At 45.5% G+C, this 21,484-nt stretch overlaps 1 long non-coding RNA gene across 1 annotated transcript in view; it reads right to left on the bottom strand.

The window, feature by feature from the left end:
• Positions 1-21,484, bottom strand: part of LOC142771647 (uncharacterized) — a 315,367-nt gene that overhangs the window by 59,824 nt on the left and 234,059 nt on the right. The window contains exon 2 of the long non-coding RNA XR_012886044.1: positions 1,349-1,428. This is a non-coding gene — a long non-coding RNA (uncharacterized LOC142771647). The remainder of the gene's footprint in view (positions 1-1,348; positions 1,429-21,484) is intronic.

Raw genomic sequence — 21,484 nt, 5'->3', positions numbered from 1 at the left:
CTATTTCGTACAGGAGGCCCTGTTTGCGACCTGGAGCATTTGGCGCTCTTTCTGTATATAGTTTTGAGACGTAACATTTTTAATGAAAACAAAAAACTTGAAAATCTTGAAATATTGAGAGGCCAGTGGCTCGTGACATCGACAGGCTCCGCACTGTCTCTCTTTCGCCCTCGTTCGTTCTATCATCGACAGGCTCCACGCCCTCTCTCTCTCTCTCTCTCTCTCTCTCTCTCTTTTGTCCTCATTCGTTCGATCATCAACAGACTCCATGCTCTCTCTCTCGTTCATCCTCGTTCATTCTATCATCGATAAGCCCCTCGCTCTCTCTCTTTTTCGTCTTCGTTCAATCTATTGTCGACAGGCTCCACGCGCTCTCGCTCTTTCGTCCTTGTTCATCCTATCTGTTAAGCCGACAAAGCCACCGGCAACGCCACTCGGTGCGGGAACGGGAGCGTATGAACTGCGCTGAAAAAAAAAAAAAAGCCATTGGCTTTTAGCTGCGAGTTCTCACCTGCCGTGTATGTGTCTTGGGCGAGACACGTGTAGTTTCTTTGTAAATCATTATACTCTCTTCCAAAAGTCATGGCGACGAAAGGAGAGTTAACGTGACTTTTGAAAGAGAGTCGTGTTCGTTGCAAGTTAGGACTCTCTGAAAGGAGTAACTCGTAATTCTTTTGTGCTTTTCGTGTAATCTATAGTTGAGCAGCACAATGGTGTTTCGATTGAAGTTACGGTTCTTACGCCAAATCAAGTCGCATTTTCTCCATCGTAAGTTGCCCTTAGTGAATAAGGCAGCAACAGCTACAACAACAAAAAAAGTCTTTCCGTTTTTTTTTGGACTGGATCAAGACAAGTCTCGTATTCTCCTCTCTCTTGTCATTTCTTCTAACTTCCTTTTCCTATCTCGACCTTATACTGTTCACAATTTTTATCGTTTCTTTCTTTTGCGAACGTGACTGTAGCGTTTGTATTCACTTTGCACACGAAGCCTACGGCGCCGTGCAATGGCAGGTGCGTGAGATAACATTGTTGCCTCGTCAAGACACTACTGCATAACCGAGCCCAAAGAGCCCGCCGGCGTAGTCAACAAAATAAAGCAATCAGGCTGTTTGTGGGTGGTGCAATTCCACCGGCCATGCTGATGATTGCATCATGATCCTCCTCGCAGTATCTCACTACCGCTGGCAATAAACTTGGCATTTTTATGCGCATTGTTTTCTTTTCCCGGCTTAAGGAATAACGTGATGTCATTGTAGACAACGTAATTACCGTGAAAAAACGGGTGCAGAAGCATGACATAAAAAACCAAAATCCTTACTGTTCGTGTTGAAGTGCAAATTGAACCCACCTGTCCTCCTTCGCCTCAGTAGTACCGGGAAGTGAAGAGAAGGCCGTGTGCGCCTCGTGTCAGCCCTTCAGTAGCGCAGTCTGGGTGAATGCGAATGCAATGAGAACACGATGACGCAGAATAAAGACGAACATGCAACAACATCTACAAGAAAGATAATGAAGGGAGTAAGTAATTTGACTGAAATGTGAGAGCTGGCCACAATGCGCACCTATAGATTTTATTTGTGCGTTCTATTTTCACAGCACCGCCACCATCGTCGTCGTCGTCGTCATAGTAGTAGTAGTAGTAGTAGTAGTAGTAGTAGTAGTAGTAGTAGTAGTAGTAGTAGTAGTAGTAGTAGTACCAACAGTAGCGATAGTAGTAGTAGTACCAACAGTAGCGAAAGTAGTAGTAGTAGCAGCAGTACCAGCAGCAGTAGTAGCAGAAGTAAAAGTAATAGTAGTCGTAGTAGTTGTAGTAGTAGCAGGCGTCAAGGAGATCATGTCATAGAAAAGGCACTGAATAAAGCAATTAAGAAAACAATACACTGAGGGGAAGAAGGAGGCGAAGGAAGAAGATGACATTTTGTCCCGATAGCCATCATCATCCCGCCCCGCCGCGGTGGTCTAGTGGCTAAGGTACTCGGCTGCTGATCCGCAGGGCGCGGGTTCAAATCCCGGCTGCGGCGGCTGCATTTCCGATGGAGGCGGAAATGTTGTAGGCCCGTGTGCTCAGATTTGGGTGCACGTTAAAGAACCCCAGGTGGTCTAAATTTCCGGAGCCCTCCACTACGGCGTCTCTCATAATCATATAGTGGTTTTGGGACGTTAAACCGCACATATCAATCAGCCATCATCATCCCGGCAGCTTCACTGTCTGACGGTTTTCTTCACGGCGCGAGACTCCTGGATTTTTTTTTCATTCTGTTTCCGTGCACGAAACAAATGGCATGCGAGAAAACAACAAAGAAACGCAAGTTCGCTTCCCTAGACCTTAGAAGCACGCGTCTGGGAGACCTATTAAATATAGTGGCCTTGACTATTGGCTTCGAGGACATACCGTGGCGCCACCTACGTGATGACGTCACTCATAGGATGTCGGGTTGTGTTGTCTGCTGGAACACCGCGTTTCCCGCGCTTTTGCTGTGGACACCATGCGCGCTTCTCTTTGTCTTGAAGCTCAGTGTTTAAAGAAGCGGAAAGACCTGACAATACAGGCAGGAGAACAACGAATCGGTGCCCCCAGTGGCACTTTCGCGTATATATTGCATCGTAAAGTCATGACTAAGAACCAATGCAGCCGTGGAAGACGATGCAAGTGGTGTTGCGAAAGCAAAGCTGCCGTATTCCACAACTACTATTCTATCTGTGACCGTCAAAATGATCACAGCACCGGCCTTTCTATAGTGGAGGCCTCGCGGGCCGGTACGTATGAAACACGGTGGGTACACAATGAAATACGTGACGTATGCAGTGCGCGCACCGAAGCAGACAGCAGGTATAATGCCTAAAGTGAGTGCGATTTTACATATTGCGTGACAAACGCGGCTGCATACACCTTCTACGACTACCGCCTAATTAAAGAAAAAAAATAGAAGAGGTGGAAAAGAAGGTAGCATTGCATTCAGGCGCACTCCGACATAGGCCGCCCCGCCGTGGTGGTCTAGTGGCTAAGGTGCTCGGCTGCTGACCCGCAGGTCGCGGGATCGAATCCCGGCTGCGGCGGCTGCATTTCCGAAGGAGGCAGAAATGCTGTAGGCCCGTGTGCTCAGATTTGGGTGCACGCTAAAGAACCCCAGGTGGTCGAAATTTCTGGAGCCCTTCACTATATAGGGCGTCTCTTATAATCTTATGGTGGTTTTGGGACGTTAAACCCCACATATCAATCGATAAATCCGACATATGCCGGTCGAATGTCATACAGTTGATCGTGCACTTGTACAATGTAACTTCCACTTTACAAAGCAATTATCGCATGTTATATTGCTGAGCTTTTCAATTTTATTTCCACCGATATAAGTATAGTTTAGAATAGTTGAGATAGTTCGCATATTTCAATCACTTGCTCACCGGTTCTCGTTTCAGAAAAAAGCTGATGGTGCTATAAAACTGCATTGCACCAGGGTTTGTTTAACGGCTCGATGCTTTTGAAGGGCTAGTTGGTCTGCGTGTAGTGTGTCTCTCTAATTTAGTGCATCACTTTCTTGCTCGCGTTGACTATCTCGAAATCATCTCGCATCCCGAGTCGGGACGGCTTTAAGCTCACCCATAGTAGGGTACCCTATGCTTTAAATCGTTACCGCCTTTTTTTACCCCCCCCCCCCCAACCCCCCTGACTATCTGGTGCATCGGATGCACATGTTTATGTTCTCTTCATGTCACTCTGGACGGCTATCTGTTCTCCCATAGTAGATTGCAAAGTATACACTCTCAATCGTTAAAACTTTTTCTAAACACACCTGATTGATTGTTGACTCGGACGGCTTGTAGCTCTCCCGTAGTAGAGTACAAAGTACTCTTCTTGTAAAGACATCACTCTAGTGTGCATCCATGCGTGGCATTTTCTGAAATGTGAGCAATTCAATCCAAGTTTATTTTGGAGCGTGAAACTCCCTAAGCCACGGGTCGTGCGTCCGCGATGTATGTAGTAGTAGTAGTAGTAGTAGTAGTAGTAGTAGTAGTAGTAGTAGTAGTAGTAGTAGTAGTAGTAGTAGTAGTAGATAAACAAATAAAAGGATAGTTGTTTCTAGTGAAATAACTTACAGAGACAAGTATTTGCCTTGAATTTGCCTTGAATTTGAGGCTTACTGCAATGAACTAGTAACAGAAGGACACACTTCCAGCACTATCTCACCAGAAAAGGTTGCCACGTTAAAGTCGGTGGGCAGTTTTTTTTAGCCACTTTGGTTTTAGCAAGGTTAAGTGAGGGCTGAACCGAAGCGCCATCAAATAGTGGCGGTGGAAGGTGGGAACTATAGACACGAAGCGCAAGCCGTAAGCAAGTGCACGCGTGCCGCTCCTCTAGCCCGGCCGTGGCAGCGTGTGCTAGCGAGTTTCCTGATTGAAAAATCACCTGCTCGCACTGCACAACCATCCACGGGCCATCCCGTATATATAAGCACTGGATCTTCACCTCCAAGGTAGTGCTGGTGAGAGATTTCATGGGCGAAGCTCCTTAAGCCGTGGGTCGTGCGTCCGCTATGTATGTAGTAGTAGTAGTAGTAGTAGTAGTCGTAGTAGTAGTAGTAGTATTAGGTAGCCACTTCCACGGCCGGACAAAAGGAGCGGCACGCACGCACCCTTGTCAATTGAGGAGAAAATCCACGCACATTAATCATATTTAAAATATAGTTGTTTATGATGAAATTACTTACAGAGACGAGTATTTCTGACTTATTCTCCAATAAAATTTGCCTTGAATATAATACTGACTAAGAAAAACACTAGTACCAGAAGGACGCACTTTGAGCACTATCTGACCAGAAAGGGTTGCCACGTTAAACTTGCTGGGCGTAACCTTCTAGGTTTTAGCAAAACAGGTTTAGTGAGGGTTGGGCTGAAGTGCCATGAATATAGTGGACTAATATATAGCCACAAAATAGAGGCGGTGAAAGGTGGAAAGTAGACACGAAGCGCAGGCCGTAAGAAAGTGCGCCAGTTCCACCTCGTGTTAAGTCCTTGGAATGTCCGGCTGGATGGCGCTACTTCTATATACTGAATATATGAGGAAAAGATGCGATATGGCGGTACAAGAAGTATTCGTTAGATGGACGGCCGGATGAACGCACGGACAGACAGACAGATGTTCGGACGGACGCAGGGATGGATGGATGGACGGACGGATGGACGCATGAATGGAAAGACGCAGATACGGACGCATAGATGGACGCACAGACGGACGGGCGCACGGTCGGATACACGAATGGTTGGACGGACGACGGACGACGGACGCACGAAAGAACGCATGGACGGACGGATGAACGCATGGACGGTCGCACAGATGAATGCATGGACGGACGGACGCTTCGCCCCACTCATCATCACGCACTCCATGGATATATACTTAATTGTCACATTAGAATACACGGAGATAAATTGATGTTTTAGTGCTCAATTGTAAGATGTATACACTGTTTTTACTTGTTTTCCTTTCGTATCTTTATGTACAATTTAAGTGTACAATGAGACGTACCCTCAAGCAAAAAATAGTGTATGTTTTCCCGAGGTAGGGAGCGTAATAAAGTCACTTCACAAGTAATTTAGTTCGGCAACAACTTGCATGAGCACTAGCAGCGTCTACACAAGTTTCAGACCTTCTTATTTTGGAGCGTTCAGAAAAGGAGGATTCTTCGAATTCAACCGGCAAGTTTCCATCTTGCTTTCTCTAACACCGAAAGAAAGCCTAACGCGTCTTGTTTAATAGCTGGCTTTTTAATTTTGTTGATTTCTGCTTCGTGAAGTCATACGTGAAGAGTATAACGTCATTGCCGGTGATAAGATGCAACGACGTCAATAAATAAATACTCTGTGCGTCCAGGCTCTCTAAACCTGCATGCGGAAGTTAGTTATTACATTTAACGCAACGACAGTTGTAGCGATTATTATTATTATTATTATTATTATTAGTAGTAGTAGTAGTAGTAGTAGTAGTAGTAGTAGTAGTATTAGTAGTAGTAGTAGTAGTAGTCGTAGTAGTAGTAGTAGTATTGACATGCTATTTAGGGCGCACAAGTAAGACGCCGGCTTCTCCTTATCCCTTGAGTGAATATCGACCATACATCTTGGAGGAAAAACAAAAAGCGTCACAGGGAAAATACAGCAGCAGAGCACACATATGTAAAAACATCCTCATACGCATGCACATACCAAACAACACCAAAATAACCATACAAAAGTAAAATGTTAAAAATAAATGAACAGTCTGTCTGATAATGTATCTAGTTCTCTTTCGTGCGTGTATGAGTTAGATATATTGCACGGAACGCGCCGACTCTCGGCCCCACCAGCTGAGGATGGCTCACTCACGTGGAGCCTGCAGCCACTGTTAACGAAGCCGTGAGTTCGATTCCCTACCGCAGCGGCAGCATTCCTACAAGGACTAAATGTGAGAAAGCGTTTGTGTTTGTCTATAATCTGCGGGTTCACATTAAAACAGAGGTAATAGGAATTAGGTTGATGCGCTATAAAAACAGCACATCCTATTTGTCTAGTCTCTTTTGTGTCTGCAACAGCAATCATCATCTGGCCTGCTTGCCTCCTTTATGTAGAAAATTTTTTAGCCCAGTTTTCTACAGTGAATAGTACGTTACGATGATAGCGCGGGCATCATTTGCGACCTGAGTGTACCCGGAGTGCAGCGTTAGGGAAGCCTTTCAACCACTTTTTAAAGTAACCGTCAAATGGCTTTATTAATGATCATCGTTCGTGTTTAGCGAAAAGCCATCATCTTGTGCGTGACCGAAAACTAGAGAAAGATTTAAAAAAACAAAATGTAAAAATTTCCTGGTACTAGTGAGGATCTAACTCAGGTCCTTTGCAAGGCAAGCTGGTGTTCTGTCGCACAGCCACGCCTCTTTCTTTTCTCTAATATTGTTATTATTTCCTTACTGGGTATATTTGTTAATGGGCATGCATAGTTTAAGGAAAACTCGCATGTTAGACAAGCGTGCAGAACCGATGGTGTCTTCGCGATCATCCTTTGCATAAATGACTGTGCTGCTGAAGGCTAATGAACAACTGCAGTTTCAGTCGGGCTGGTATACAGTGTTCAATAGGTAGACTGCTCAAAAGCCTTTTTAGGCACAGTATTGTGCGGGATTTGTTTTGCAATGCCCATTGTACAGCCGTCAGCACCTTTAACACGAACACTTCGATGCGTGGCCAGGGCTAGTTTGATTTATGCCAGCCGTGAAGTGCAGGGTGCTTTTGTCGAGATAATACCTCGGTATAGGCTTGGATAGTATGTCGGCATGTATGGTTAGCATCTTGGCAACAGAACCTAAGCGTACGTGTTGTCAACGTCAATCAAACTGCTGCAGGACACGCGGTGGAGCGTTCGTGTTAACGGTGCTGACGGCTGTACATTTGCCGAAGCGGCCTTAAGCGTTTTGTGCAGCTACGCCTCTGCTTGGAACCACAGTGAAAATAACTTCCTCTGCCTGGAAATGCAGTGTGTCTCTCATAATCATGTGGTGGGTCTGGGACATTAAACCCGACATATCAATCAAAGATGCTTGGAAATGCAGGGAAAGTCAATTTAATCCTTTACAAACATGCGCGTCCCTTATACACACTTCAAAATACAACGTGTAATATTGCAGTGATATTGCTACGTTCCTTTCCTCAAGTTTTGTTATCACCCCGTTACCCTATGTTCAGCGAAATCCATGCCTACGGTATTAAAGAAGCTCCGAGGCTGTAGTACATCATTTTGTTAAGATTACGCTCCTCTCGTGAATGTTTTAGATTATTCTGGAACGTACGTACGTAGCCGCTAGCGATAGCACTAGAATGTTTGATGGCAAGTGTATATATATGCCGACATGCTTCGCCGCTTGGCAGTTGATCGACAGCCGACGCTCTGTTCACCGCTATCTTGCTTGTGTGTATCGCTTTAATCTCACTTTTCGGGCGTTGGCCACAAGTTCGGCCCGAATAAAGAGTTTCACCTGGTCATCAAGTCTGCTGCCTTGGTCCTCGTCACGACCTCGGGACAATATTGCGTGGAACAAGCGTACGTTGCCATGGGGCGTCAGAACATAATGATTTCATTGTTCAAAGTCGGCCCCCCATTACCAAAAGCCAACACGTTACTGCGCGGACTCCCTTAAGACGACGTAGCAGGTGCATGGGAAGCTCGAATACTGACACAAGCCACTTTCGAATTTATCGATTACGTTGCAGTAATACACAATTTAAAGTTCTCGAGTAGCAGCATGCAATAAAAAGTTATACACTAACTTGTTGAAGTACGGACTATATCAAGCTTACGTCGCACTACGCCGGAATTGTTCGTTAAGAGCGTGCCTGTGCGCAATTAAAATACGAACAAAGGAAAGGACAATTAGTAAAGAGGAAAGCGGGCGTGCAATTGTTTGCAAATTATGGTAGGCTTGATCTACCAGCTACCTACAACATCGTAATCCTAATCTTAATTCTACGCACTATAGGGACCGGATATCGCAATCGCGCTCAACTCTTCAGGGCGAAACTTGAAGGGCCAACGATTTTTTTTGTAGCGTCTGCACGGCGAGTATGTGCTTCCCCGCCACGTCAGCTGTTCTTTTTGATTGAGTTGAAAGGACATACAGCCCCGTGTTTTAAAAATAACTCTTTATAGATTTACTGTACGCAAGAATCAAACAGATGAAAGCGAGAGTCCTTGTTGTCTGTGCCTCCTGAACTATACTGTAACCCACTCAATATGCTTTGTTCACAGTCATCGACTGCTTACACGCACTGCACTTGGCTTATCTATTACAAAGATTCCTTTATGCGCCTGCGTCTCTACTTTGGCCTGCGAACTCAGTGAACTTGTAATAGTGGAGCATCGACTTGGTCGATGCTCCATTACACCGTGACGAATGAGTCCAGTGATGATCGCGGCATTTCTGCGAATATCTCGCGGCACTTCGACGTCGTCGGCAGCACGCGATGTGCTTGTGCATCGACTCCCCAGGGGTTCAACGATCGGCTGCAGTATACACACGCGTACTCGCACAAACTAGGAAGTTCGCCGCAACACGATGCCAAGATTCGAGGGAGTTTGGCGGGCGCTGTTTTTGTTACGGATTTCGGGAACGGGCACGTGGGCTCTTCCGAGAAGACAACAGAGAAAAGGCAGAAGATAGAAAAGCACTAATGCATTTCTCGAGGGAAAGCTAGTTGTCTCTGACAGAGTGTGGGCGCAGCTGATTTCGAAAACAGGCAAAGTTGTCAGCGTGGCATGAAGAGAGCGAGAATCGAGAGTGTACATGCATTATTACCTTTCTGTTGTTGTTGTTGTTGTTGTTGTTGTTGTTGTTGTTGTTGTTGTTGTTGTTGTTGTTGTTGTTGTTGTTGTTGTTGTTGTTGTTGTTGTTGTTGTTGTTGTTTGATGTGCGTGTCACAAGAAAGTGTGCTTTTTAGATAGATGCGGTGAGAGTCAACATATGGTTTCCCACCATATATATACCTAGGGGGAAAACCTGGCACCACCGTCTATGCGAATTTTCTAAGGTGGTTGGTGTGTGCCGCGATTGTAATTACGCGGTGTTTCTCTGCGGCTTGTTTTCGATGCGTTGGGTGAGGTTTGGCCTGAAACACCAACACGGCTACGTAAACAAAGATTTTTTAAAACAAAAGCTTCATAAATGAAGGCCGATCTCGCATTTTACACTTCACAAAAGAAGCTCACTCACATTCAACGTATGGCGAAACGGTGAAAGGAAGAAACAGACGGCCAACTATCACAGAGTGAACAGTGATCTTGTGGTCTGCCTGCCAACCTTAACAGCCATTCGCTACATTTTGCGTCTCATAAAGGTGTGCACCCATGAACAAAAATGAACGGGCCATGGGTGGTCCACCGATAATAAGGAGTATTCGAATAGGGTCCCCAAAAGTTTGGGGCCCCAAAAAAATATCGTCGAAACCTCTGCGCATGCGCGAAACCCAAACCCAGTTTGGGTTTTAGGTTGGAGGCGCTATTTCTCAAATTTAACGGGAGACCCGAAGCCCGCACCAAAAGCTTTGGTCAGACAAACGTGAAGGCACCTACTGAAGTGACAGCTCTCGGCCAAGATTAAATGGTGACATAGAATAAGAGTTGTGTTCGAAGTGCCGCAGACCCTATTCGCAAGGTCATCGCTCCTGCTTGACCCGAAGCAAGCACACGCAAAAGGCATCGGGACTGCAAACTTTTCGGACGCCTATTCGAAAACTTCCTAATGAAGTTTGCACCATATAGTACCGGGTGCCTGCTGTTGAGGGTGTAATTCATGTGGCATTCACCAGATCTCTGCCCTCGAGAGCACAATGCTCTCAATGGCAGGTGGTTCAGAGCTTGATAGCGCAGACAGTAATTTTGGTGCACACTCTCTCATTCCGTACACTTAGGCTCCGCGGAGTGTCCATTGAAGCAGTATAGCTTTCAAAGTAAAATAGCGCTTGTTTATGTGAAATGCCGAAAAACAATTATCTTACTACGTGTTCATTCAGTATGAAGTTAAACATCATGATGCAAGGAACATGATAAAGCTAGACGCGTCTCCGAAGGGTCTGAGCTCGTCGTCAACGATGCCAATCTGAATCCGACACATTCCTGTGTTCCCACGTACACAAAAAACAGCTCTAAGAACCGCTATGGGGTCGAGATTTCATCAAAGTTATTCCGCCCCACCCCCTCTTTTATTGTACACGAAAAATAAAATTCTGGGAGGAGTGAAGTATGTCGAGGAAGGAGTTTCAGCTGCACTAGCATGAAACTTGGTGAGGGGTGAAGTGTGTGGTGTTTAGAAAAATTTGTTTACAATTATAGTACTTGTACTCTACTATAGGAGAGAAAAAAGCCGTCCCGAACTAATTGTCTAATGAAATACTTTCTAATTTCTTCAAGTAGAAGTATAGCCTGGAATTTTCGGCACACACCCTAGCTGGGGGAATGGTTGGTTGCATGGTCAGTTGGTTCTTCACCACTGAGGGAGATCGACCATGAAAGCTGGGAGATTGGCTAAAATAATTCTGTGTTCTTTTTTTTCTTCCTCCTCTTCTCATTATAATATACTTTTTTGTTCTAATTCTTACTTCTTAATTAGGTAATGAAATAATTATTTATGTTGCCTTCTTCACTCAAGTGGGCATTATTGTGGGGGAGTAAAGAATCCCAGTTTTTCAGCCAAGACAACGAAGTACATTTGTGCAGCATTGTCTGCGCGTTCGCCGGAAGCGTACGTATTGTATAGTTAAGAATAAAATGCATCTGGGGATGCATCTTCTCACCGACTTGCCTGGTTTCATTTTCCTACCGCATGCAAAGGGGGGTGCTACTAGCATCGTCCGCTATTTGTTGATCAAACTGCGGCCTTCTTCCTTTTTAGCGGGGAAGTTATGTGGTTCTTAAAAGGAAAAGAAGAGAAAAGTGAGCCCTGAAACTGTCTGCATCGCGGTGCGACACCTCAACAGTAGCTCGCAAGGGATGGGGGTAAGGAAAGATTACAAGGATAGGATTAAAAGGTATATATATATAGAGAGAGAGGAAGGAGAGAGCGGAGGTGCAGGGACAGCGAGCGACGGAAGTAAAAATAGGAAAGATTAACACGGTCGCAGGAGTACGGAGATGGGGCACCACTCGACGAGAGCTCTCGTTCGCGTCAGGAGATGGCGTAGGGCTAATCTAGTAGGCCAGGGCTACGCTGTCGTCGTCGTCGGGGTCGGGTCTCAGCAGATGGCGTAGGACCAGCCCGGTCAGCCAGAGCTGCACTGTCATAGGAGATCGCGAGGGCACAACCGGTCGGCACGGAATCCAGCGAGCGTTTAAACAGCTCTCGCGATGAAATACAAGGAGTCCTTGGCCGTCTTGCCAAAAGCCACGCGGACCTATCCCAGCGCTTTGAAGATCGGACGGATTTTACTGGGCAATAATGAAAGCACAACAAACCAAAAGACGGGGATAGTTGGTACGGATTCATTATTACTGGTTTAGCGTGCACGCAATACCGACACACAGGGTAGAACACACAACACAGAGCTTCTGTTGAGTCCTTCTCTGTGTCTCGGTAATGAGAATTTGAGACCGACTCCGTGCCACCCATAGGTGACTTTAAGTGCGTATGTGCGGTGGGAGACGGGAGTTTGATGCTTTTACACCCCCTGCACATACGTCTATAGTGGTGGCTTTGTTGATTATGGGGATGGTTGTTATGCAGTTGTTGTTGTTGGTAAAGCGGGAATTATTGTGATGAACCATGTTGAAGAAGTGAAAAATGATAAGATGGACCCAATGCTCATGCAGATGGCACAAACTAAAGCGGACGTCAGCAATTAACAGTGAATAACAATTAAATGCGTGTTAGAAACGTTGTACATTCATCTGAGTTGCTTTGCAACAGAGTGCCAATTTAATTAAGACTAAACTTTTTTTTCGGTACCTCCAGCAGATTTGTGGATAATGCTATGTAAGTAAATCGGTTGAGTGTGTCGGTGTTAATTGTTGTCGAAGTTCTGTTCAGGTTATTTCAGATTAATATGCTTGTATTGACCGCGATGGCTTCTTCATTAAAAGAAAATGTGAATAACATCTACAGCCGTGAGCCAAAGTACACGGGTCTTGGGAAGGTGCGCCGAAATGGCCGTTTGCGTCGTCTATTGGAGAATATTTGTCGGCTGGTGGGAGCATTCCTCTTGTCGCGCATTCGCCAGGGTAACGCGCTTAACAGCAGACGACTCGTTACAAGATTACACTGAGAACAATTTCGGCACGCGCTCCCGTGGTTTGTTTACTTGCGCTGACGGGTGTATGTTTGCAAACTAGTATTTGATTATGCTAATAAGTGCTTACTTATGCTCTGTAAAACATGCCACGTCACAAGTATACTGCTCCTTTTGGTATTTGTTAGCACATGCCGTTTTTCACTAAATTAGGGGGTTCTATTATCAACCTTTATCTTTCCCCTTCGATCAGCCGTCTCATTGCACATACATACACATAGGTTTGCCCATCTTTTCACACGCTAACGATTGTAATCGATGCTTCAAAAAGCTGTCTTTTGCCCAGCTATATGTTTGTTTGTTTGTTCGTTCGTTTGTTAAATAGCCAATTATATTGTTTGTTCATTTACTTCGCTCATTGATTAGTTAGCCAATAAGATTGTTTGTTCATTTACTTCTTTGTGTGTATCAGTTCGAGTGCCTAGAGAGAGAGAGAGAGAAATAATTAAAAGGAAGAGACAGGGAGGTTAACCTAGACGAACTGGTTTGCTAACCTGTACGGGGGTGGGGAAAACGGTCGGAAAGAGGATAGCTATAGAGAGATATAAAATAAATTAGAAAAAAACACATGCACAGACATTCAGGGAGTTCCAATCACAGTCGTTTGGACAGGCCGGTTGAACGCAAGAAGCGCATGAGCGCCTTCACAGCCTTCTTCTGCGACATAAAGTCCTGTCGGCAGCGCAGGAGTCTTTCTTCCGAAAGAGGTGGGTTGTCCAGTTCATCTAGTGCATTGCAGAGTGACTGTCTCTGCGAGCAGTATTGTGGGCATTCACACAAAATGTGCCGAGTTGTTTCATCACTGCCACAATGGTCGCAGGCAGCAGTGTCCGCCATTCCTATGCGGAACGCGTACGCTTTGGTAAATGCGACGCCCAACCATAATCTGCACAGCATAGTAGCGTCTCGTCGGCGTAATTCCGGAGGAATTCGAAGACTGAGAGTTGGGTCTAAAGTACCTAACCGTGCATGGAAGAAATGTGACTCGTTCCATTGTGACGTGGTGTGCTTGCGAGCAAGCATGCGGAGTTTCCGTGCAGCGTCAGTTCTGGAAAGAGGAATTGATATTTCATCGCTTTCAGTATGGGCAAAACAGGCAGCTCGATCGGCCCGTTCATTGCCAATTATTCCACAATGACTTGGCAGCCATTGAAAGGCTATTTCATGTCCTTCCTCAATGAGTTGGTGAGTCTTTTCTGCAATCTCAAATACCAGCTGTTCGTACGGGCCATGGCGTAAAGGTGATATAAGGGATTTCAGTGCCGCCTTTGAGTCACTGAAAATTGTCCATTTTTGTGGCTGTTGATCGCTAATGAATTGCAATGCGGCACGAAGAGCTGTGAGCTCTGCTCCCGTTGATGTCGTAAGGTGGGAGGTCTTGAATTTTTTCGTCGTGTCTTTTATCGGTATAACAAATGATGCCGTTGAACTGTTCTGTAAAACAGAGCCGTCGGTGTATACGTGTATACAGCCTTGATACGTCTCGTATAACAAGAGCAGAGCAAGCTGTCTAAGAGCAGGTGACGACATATCTGCTTTTTTCTTGATGCCAGGTATAGTTAGCCTGATATTAGCCTGAGTCAGGCACCAGGGAGGAGTCAAAGGCCTGGCGGCGTGTGTGAAGCATGTTGGCAAACAATCGCGGTATGTGGTGACCGTTTGGCAAAATGACGAACGTGGTCTGTCTGCTGTTAAAGAGGCTAGGTGGTGGCAGGGTGTCCGAGCAATATGCCCTATATGTGTCCGGAGTGCCTCAACGTCGATATGTGTTGTGATGAGGTGGTCACAGGCGATAGCTATAGTAGCCATTGTTGACGCACTACGAGGCAAGCTGAGGCAAATCCGGAGTGCCTGGGACTGAACACTCTGTAGCGTCCGAAGGCTTGTTTTGCTTGCATTGGTCAATGCCGGTAAACTATACCGCAGGAAACCGAGAAAAGGTACTCTGTACAGCTGTAGCATTGCACTGGGAGACATTCCCCAAGTCTTCCCTGCAAAGAACTTCCGTATATTACAGATGTCCATTAACCGTCTACAGAAAACTACATAAACTACGAAAGTTGCAACTGTGCCACATTTAACCAGACTTCTCAGCCTAACCACGAGAAAAGCAGAAAGTAGGTATCAACGAGACTACACGAGGCTTAAAATGCATAGGTCGACTACACTGCAAACTGCTTCGAGCAAATAAATTTTAATCGTACAAGCGTCGGCGCAGCAATGATCGCCTAATGAATGTTACGCAGACCAGCTTCAGGCACCGAAAACGCCGTTAGTGATCGTGTATCTCACCGAGGGAAGAACACCGCGTCCAATCGACATTCGGGGCCCCAGGATCAACCCTTTTGCACTAATGGCTCATTCCTCCATCGCGGCATGTCTTCCGAGCGAGGCGCCGGCGGTGTCAACGAGCAGTCTGAAGATTGCTCTTCGCGATAGGAACAGAGAGACAGCGGTGGCAACTGGGCGTGAGATTCCCCCCTCCCCTCCCCCTCCTGCCCTATCGGCTTTCCAGCATAACGAAAACGTAATGGTGCCCTGACTGCCAAGCCTGCCGTGGCTTCTAGCAAGGCCGGAAAGAGTTGCACACCGGCGTTGTTCTAAAACGGGAAGTTCAGCAGGCAGCCTCCATTCTGTCTTATCGCCGCAGGAAGGATCGCCGAAGATATCTTTCGCGGGCTTTTTCGGAAATTACCGCTTGTCGCCGTCCTGTTCACCCCTGTAGGCGCAGAGCTTCGTACTGCGAACACTAGGGGAATATTTGTCGCCTGCCACTTACAGGTTACAAGTGCAGTGCGCACGAAGTCTTTAATTGTACGTGACTACATTATGTGAACTACTGTGATGAGAACGCGCTGTACTTGCTGAACCTTTAGACTGTATACTTCCGTGAACGCTTTCCTAGCTGCTATTTTATGTAATGTTCCTTTCATTACTACTATGCACACTATATCATGAACACGATAGCAATATTCACACACACACACACACACACACACACACACACACACACACACACACACACACACACACACACACACACACACACACACACACAGACTCTTGTCACTTTCACAATCTCTAGCCCGCCTTCGGCTCTCGAGGGAGGTGTGGACTATGCTGCCCGAATGCCAAAGTGCAAACAAGCTCCGGCTCCTATATTTATCTGCACCTAACACGAATTTTCGCTCACGACAACGCTGTTCTTTCGCTCAACCAGTCTCCGACGCCGGCAACATCGACAACGGTATTTCTGCGAAACGAGCACCTTAATGCTAATGGCTAAAAGCAGCGAACTGGACGTAAACACAAGCAAGCTACAAGAACCAAGAACCAGCTCCCCCGACATTCCAACTCTACACGACAGCATAGGCCCGATTTGTGCTTCATCGCGAATAGAAACTGTATCCAAAAAATAGGCGAGCTGACGTCGTCCGCGTTCCGAAATAAGCGCCCAGTTCTTGGTGCGAAATGTAATTGGCACTAATGTCATGCACTTTTCACAGTCTGGCGCAGCTGTAGTGAGGCAAAGTGCAAAACAATTTATGATAGTTCCGATTACAGCTTCTTAAATTTGAGGTGCCATTGATGGAAGCTCAAGAAGCTTGTACGGGCTTTGATTTGGTGGGATAGTGAAAAGCTGTTTACAGCAATGTAGTTAGGTTAACGTGCTAGTTGATAGATTGAGCCTGAGAATAAAATTAGTCAGAAACTAGCAGCGGAAAACTTGAAAGTCTTCGGTGCCTTGCAAAGCGCCGTGTGGCAGGCAGCCCTGAGTATTTATACAAATTATGCTACTGCTTCTATACATTCGTAAGTGAGCTGTTAATAAGAACAAATTATGCCTGCCGGACCACTCATTGTCTAGAAGGTAAATGCGAGGTAATAGCGCGTAAATTCATGTTTTCGGTGTGGTATTTTGATGCCGCCTTTCAAGGTTTTTGAGAAGCACATGCATTCAGTACGTCTAGTACGCGTTTTATATTGTTATATTGAAAGAAGAGGCTTCACAAAAAATGACAATAATTCCAAAAGCATTTCACTTTCACCTTTTGATGATGTGGTTCCGTCAGAACTGCTTTTCTGACAATACAAGCTGTGTTGGTAGTAAACTGAAATCGCAACGAAGAGATAGATAATTGTGCAAATAGTTTATTAAGCTGAATCTCACCTACTACTGATTTGAAAAATTTCTGAACATGGGTAGTCACTGGAGCCGTTCCTTCGTTAAGCGGACTTGCCAGCTCTAAGGCTACAGCCTTCACGGTTGCGGCCTTGGAGAAGACAACTCCGCTTGAAGGTAAGTGAAGTGAAATGATTTATTGTTCTTCACGGAAACACACATATACAATTATTTGGACTGATAGCCAGGGAAGGGTATAGTACAGCGAGGTAACTCTAGTAGCTTTTCGAAACGACGGCTACAGTGATACACCGCCTACAGAAAATGTGTTCCACCTCTTCAAGATTTAATCTGTTCCCGAATTTTCACCCTCTTTAGGACTCCATATACAAGACTGGCATTTACTGGCATACAATGGCATATTGACTGCCATATATGTCTGGCACGCAAGGAGACTGTACACATGAATGAAAACAAAGGATTTAGTAGTGTGTCCTCCGTTAACACGAGAGTACATATTAGCAACAAGCATCACGGCTCAACCACCCCATGAATATACTCGCTTTACCCGATGGCTTAAACAGGTAGGCCTAACAGATGGCGAGGTGAGGGTGGAAGTCTGAGTGAAATGCTCGTAAAGGGAGCCTGATGGCTAAAACCCTGCTCGGATGCCTAGGAGAAATGACGACCAAGGGTTCTCATGCGTGGCCCATCAAAGGGTGGTGCCAACTACTTCGCTGGTGATCCCCTCCGGGAAACAGACCATTAGCCTTCTAGATTCTTGTTGTGTTGTAGGGAAATATAGGGGTGTGGTTCCATAGCCGCCCGGTCTGTTGCGTTTCCGATGGGTCAATGCACAGATGGCAAATTCGCTTCCGTTAGTACTGGCTTCATCTGTTTGCCTGTATGAACCGGAAATGGTCGGTTGATCGACAGTGGACTCCTCGCTTTTGCAGGAGACGTAAGAGATATTTAGTATTTGAGGATTCCCGCTGTAGATATTTGGGTTTTGCGTAATACGAGTTTATCGAACTTTAACATAGTAACTTACAAGAAAAGATCAAGCCCCTCCCATAAAACTATGGTACGCCTGCCCGGTCACGGAATTCACCTGTGAAAGCCATTCGTGCCAGCTGGATACGACTCTAGCCGAATGTGACTTGTGTCGGCTAGTGTAAATATTAAGGATATTACGAATTCAGGGTTGTGTCATTGCTACCAAAAACATTATGCATGGCGGAACAGCAATAAGAATTACAGAAGAAATTCATCAGGACTTCTCAGCTGGCAACTATAGTAACACAAGCATGTGTTTATGCGAAAAAAAAAACAGAAAAACTCTCACGTCTCGAAAATGGAGAGCTGCTGTAGGATGGAGTTCCTACACTGATTCTCTGTGGGAACTATACAGCAAAGGCTGGGGGAAGAGGTTATTTTTCCTCAGGATTTAACACTGTGTGTAATCACAATTGCCTATAAACATGTCTTCATGTTACTTAAAGAACAATACAGCAAAACAATAAATTGATGGGGAGTGATAAATTAGACTCTGGAAACGCTCTTGCCGTTAGCGTAACCATCGTAGGCTCAATAATTGAATATAAAACGAAAGGTTCATTGTGAAGCTTCACGAATAATAATAATAATAATAATAATAATAATAATAATAATAATAATAATAATAATAATAATAATAATAATAATAATAATAATAATAATAATATTTATTATTATTCACGGTTTGACATCCCAGATCAATCATATGATTATGAGATATGCTATAGTGAAGTTATCCGGAAATTTGGTCCACCTCGTGTTCCTTAACGTGCACTTCGCGCCGAAAACTCCCCAAGTGACATGGAGGACATCAAAATATTGTATTCGCAATGTAATAGAATGAAAAGTTGGGCGAGTTTTCCCATCCACTGTTTGCGCACCAAATGGTCACTAAGAATGTATTCGTATACTTCGATCAGGCTCACTGAAACAACTTTTCCGAAACTTCATATGCTAAGTCTCTGGCCCCCTCAGACGACAATCTACTTGTTCATACTTATTGATCAGGAACCACGTAAGCAGAAGTACAGACGGCGACAAAATCTCTGACGTCATGGGGATTAATCGATAACCTAAAGGTGGCGTTGGCACCCACGTTTTGTTATCGCGCGTTTTATCTCATACCAAGCGCCTTATTATGGCAAGTGTCGTGATTATGGTATTGCGAGAGAATAATTTATTAACACGAGATATTTTTCTCCTTTTAGTGTCCCATTGTGTTGCTTTCGTATAAGGAAATACACATTAAAATTGGTGACACTTACAAATTAGCACTCCTGCCAAAGTATTGCGCTAATAGTGAGGTGAAACCTACTATACGTTTCTAGGGGAGAATTTCCGCGAAATATGGAAACTTGAAGAGATTTACAAAAAAAAAATCACAGCATATCCACGGACTGAATGATGACGAGTGGGGCAAAGCGTCCATCAGTCCGTCCGTGCTTCCGTCCGTCCGTCCGTGCATACGTCCCTGCGTTCGTCCATATGCAACTGTCCAAGCGTCCGTCCGTCCGTTCATGCGACCATCCTTGCATCCATCCATGTGTCTGTCCATGTATCTGTCTATCTGTCCATCCGTCCATCCGCTTGTCCTGTCTGTCCATCCGTGCATCCGTCCGTCCATCTATTGAATGAACTTTCCAAGTACTGCCATATTTTCATCATATATTCGTCATATAGATGTACCACCACCCAGCGGACATTCCAAGGACTAAACAATAGGTGACTATCTATTACTACGACGCTGACTACTACTACATCCATCGCAAACGCACAACCCACAGCATAACGAGCAACGCCCCTAAAATCCTTCAACACGGGGTGTCATTGATGGCTACCTTCCAACGGGCAGACTTTGTCACCGGGCAGTTTCTCTGGTTTAGCTCTCTGCCATTCGGGGGCGTCACCAACATGGCAGCTCACATATGCGTCTCTGGTAAGCCATTCATCCGCAAACGGCAAAACGATCACAGATGAACGGCCATGTACTCTCTGTGGAGTACTTCTGGACTGTTGGTAAATCTTTAAGCAAAATCTGAAGCGTTACGGCTGTCCACGACGAGAGTCTGCGATGGCAGGCTGGTTGGTTATTTGATAACGAAACAAATTTAGCCAAACAATACAACTCAAATAAAAGACATGCGGCACACAGTATTGTCAGGTAGAGCCTCCCTTAATTTGGATGTGCGGAAGAAGCAATGATGAAAAAAAAATGGCAGCATATCCACGGAGTGAATGATGGGGAGTGGGGCGAAGCATTCGTCCGTCCATTCGTTCTTGCTTCCGTCCGTTCCTGCGCACGTCTGTGTAACCGTCCATGCGTCCATCCACCCGTCTGTGCGTGCGTCTGTTCGTGCGTCCGTCCCTGCCTTCATCCATGCATCCGCGCCTGCGTCCGTTCATGCGTCCAATTATGCATCTGTCTGTGTGTCCATTCGTCCATCTATTCAGCACTCTAAGTACCACGATCTCGCACCTTTTCATCATATATTCTCCATATAGAAGCACCGCCATCCAGCGGACATTTCAAGGACTAAACGGGAGGTGGCACATGCACACTTTCTTACGGCTTGCGCTTCGGGTTTACTTCCCACCTTTAACCACCTCGAGTTCATGGTGTATACTAGTTCACTGTATTCATGGCTATGCGGCCCAACGTTAGCTAAACCTTTCTAAAACCAAGGAGGTTGCACCCAGCGAGTATAACGTAGCAACCCTTTCTTGTCAGATCGTGCTCAGTGTACATGCCAATAGCTGCCAATGAGGATCGCAGCGTGCGCGTTACTTAAAGGCCGAATGCTCCTGTCTCTCATTCCCCCTTAGCAGCCACTAACATGTGCATTGAGCACTATCTTCTATTGTTCAACAACGCACAGAAGAAATCTCTCACCGGAACCACCTTGGAGGTCAAAATCGTAAGGACCGCTATTTCAGGTATGTGCCACTGGTGGTTACGTACTACGAGGGACGCACAAGCCACGCCATAAGGAGCTTCGCCCCTAAAAGAAATTGGCAACTGACTGAGCTTGAGAGGGGTGCATAAGTTTAGTGCGACTAAGCTTTCCCAAACGCCACTAAACTTACATGAATGTAAGTTTACGATGAGGTGTGCAATGTTTCTGGGTGTTCGTAGCGTCCTACGACGAAATGAAATCTTTCTAAACATAAGGGTTTTGCGAAAAATAATCCTTATCAGGATGGCTGATCACTCTCCCCCAGCAGCGCGAACAGCGCTCTGAATCATTTACATTTTTTTTCCAAACATAAACACTGGAATAGACAGTGACGAGCGACCATATTGCGATGAAGTGCAAATCTTTCCGAATTTGCACTTCCCCGCATGACTTGGTACGCGATGACTGAGTAGCTCTTGTGCAATTGCCACCGCTTCGAGGACACGAAAAAATACACTGAGCACCATGCAAGCATAATTAGCTGGGTAACAGCTAATTATGCTTGCATGGTGCTCACTGCATTTCTTCCTGGTTTCCATGCAAGCATAATTAGCTG

The sequence above is a fragment of the Rhipicephalus microplus genome, chromosome 9 (genome assembly GCF_043290135.1).
Source record: "Rhipicephalus microplus isolate Deutch F79 chromosome 9, USDA_Rmic, whole genome shotgun sequence".
NCBI classification, from domain to species: domain Eukaryota; kingdom Metazoa; phylum Arthropoda; class Arachnida; order Ixodida; family Ixodidae; genus Rhipicephalus; species Rhipicephalus microplus.
This window is presented reverse-complemented; position numbering and strand designations above follow the sequence as displayed.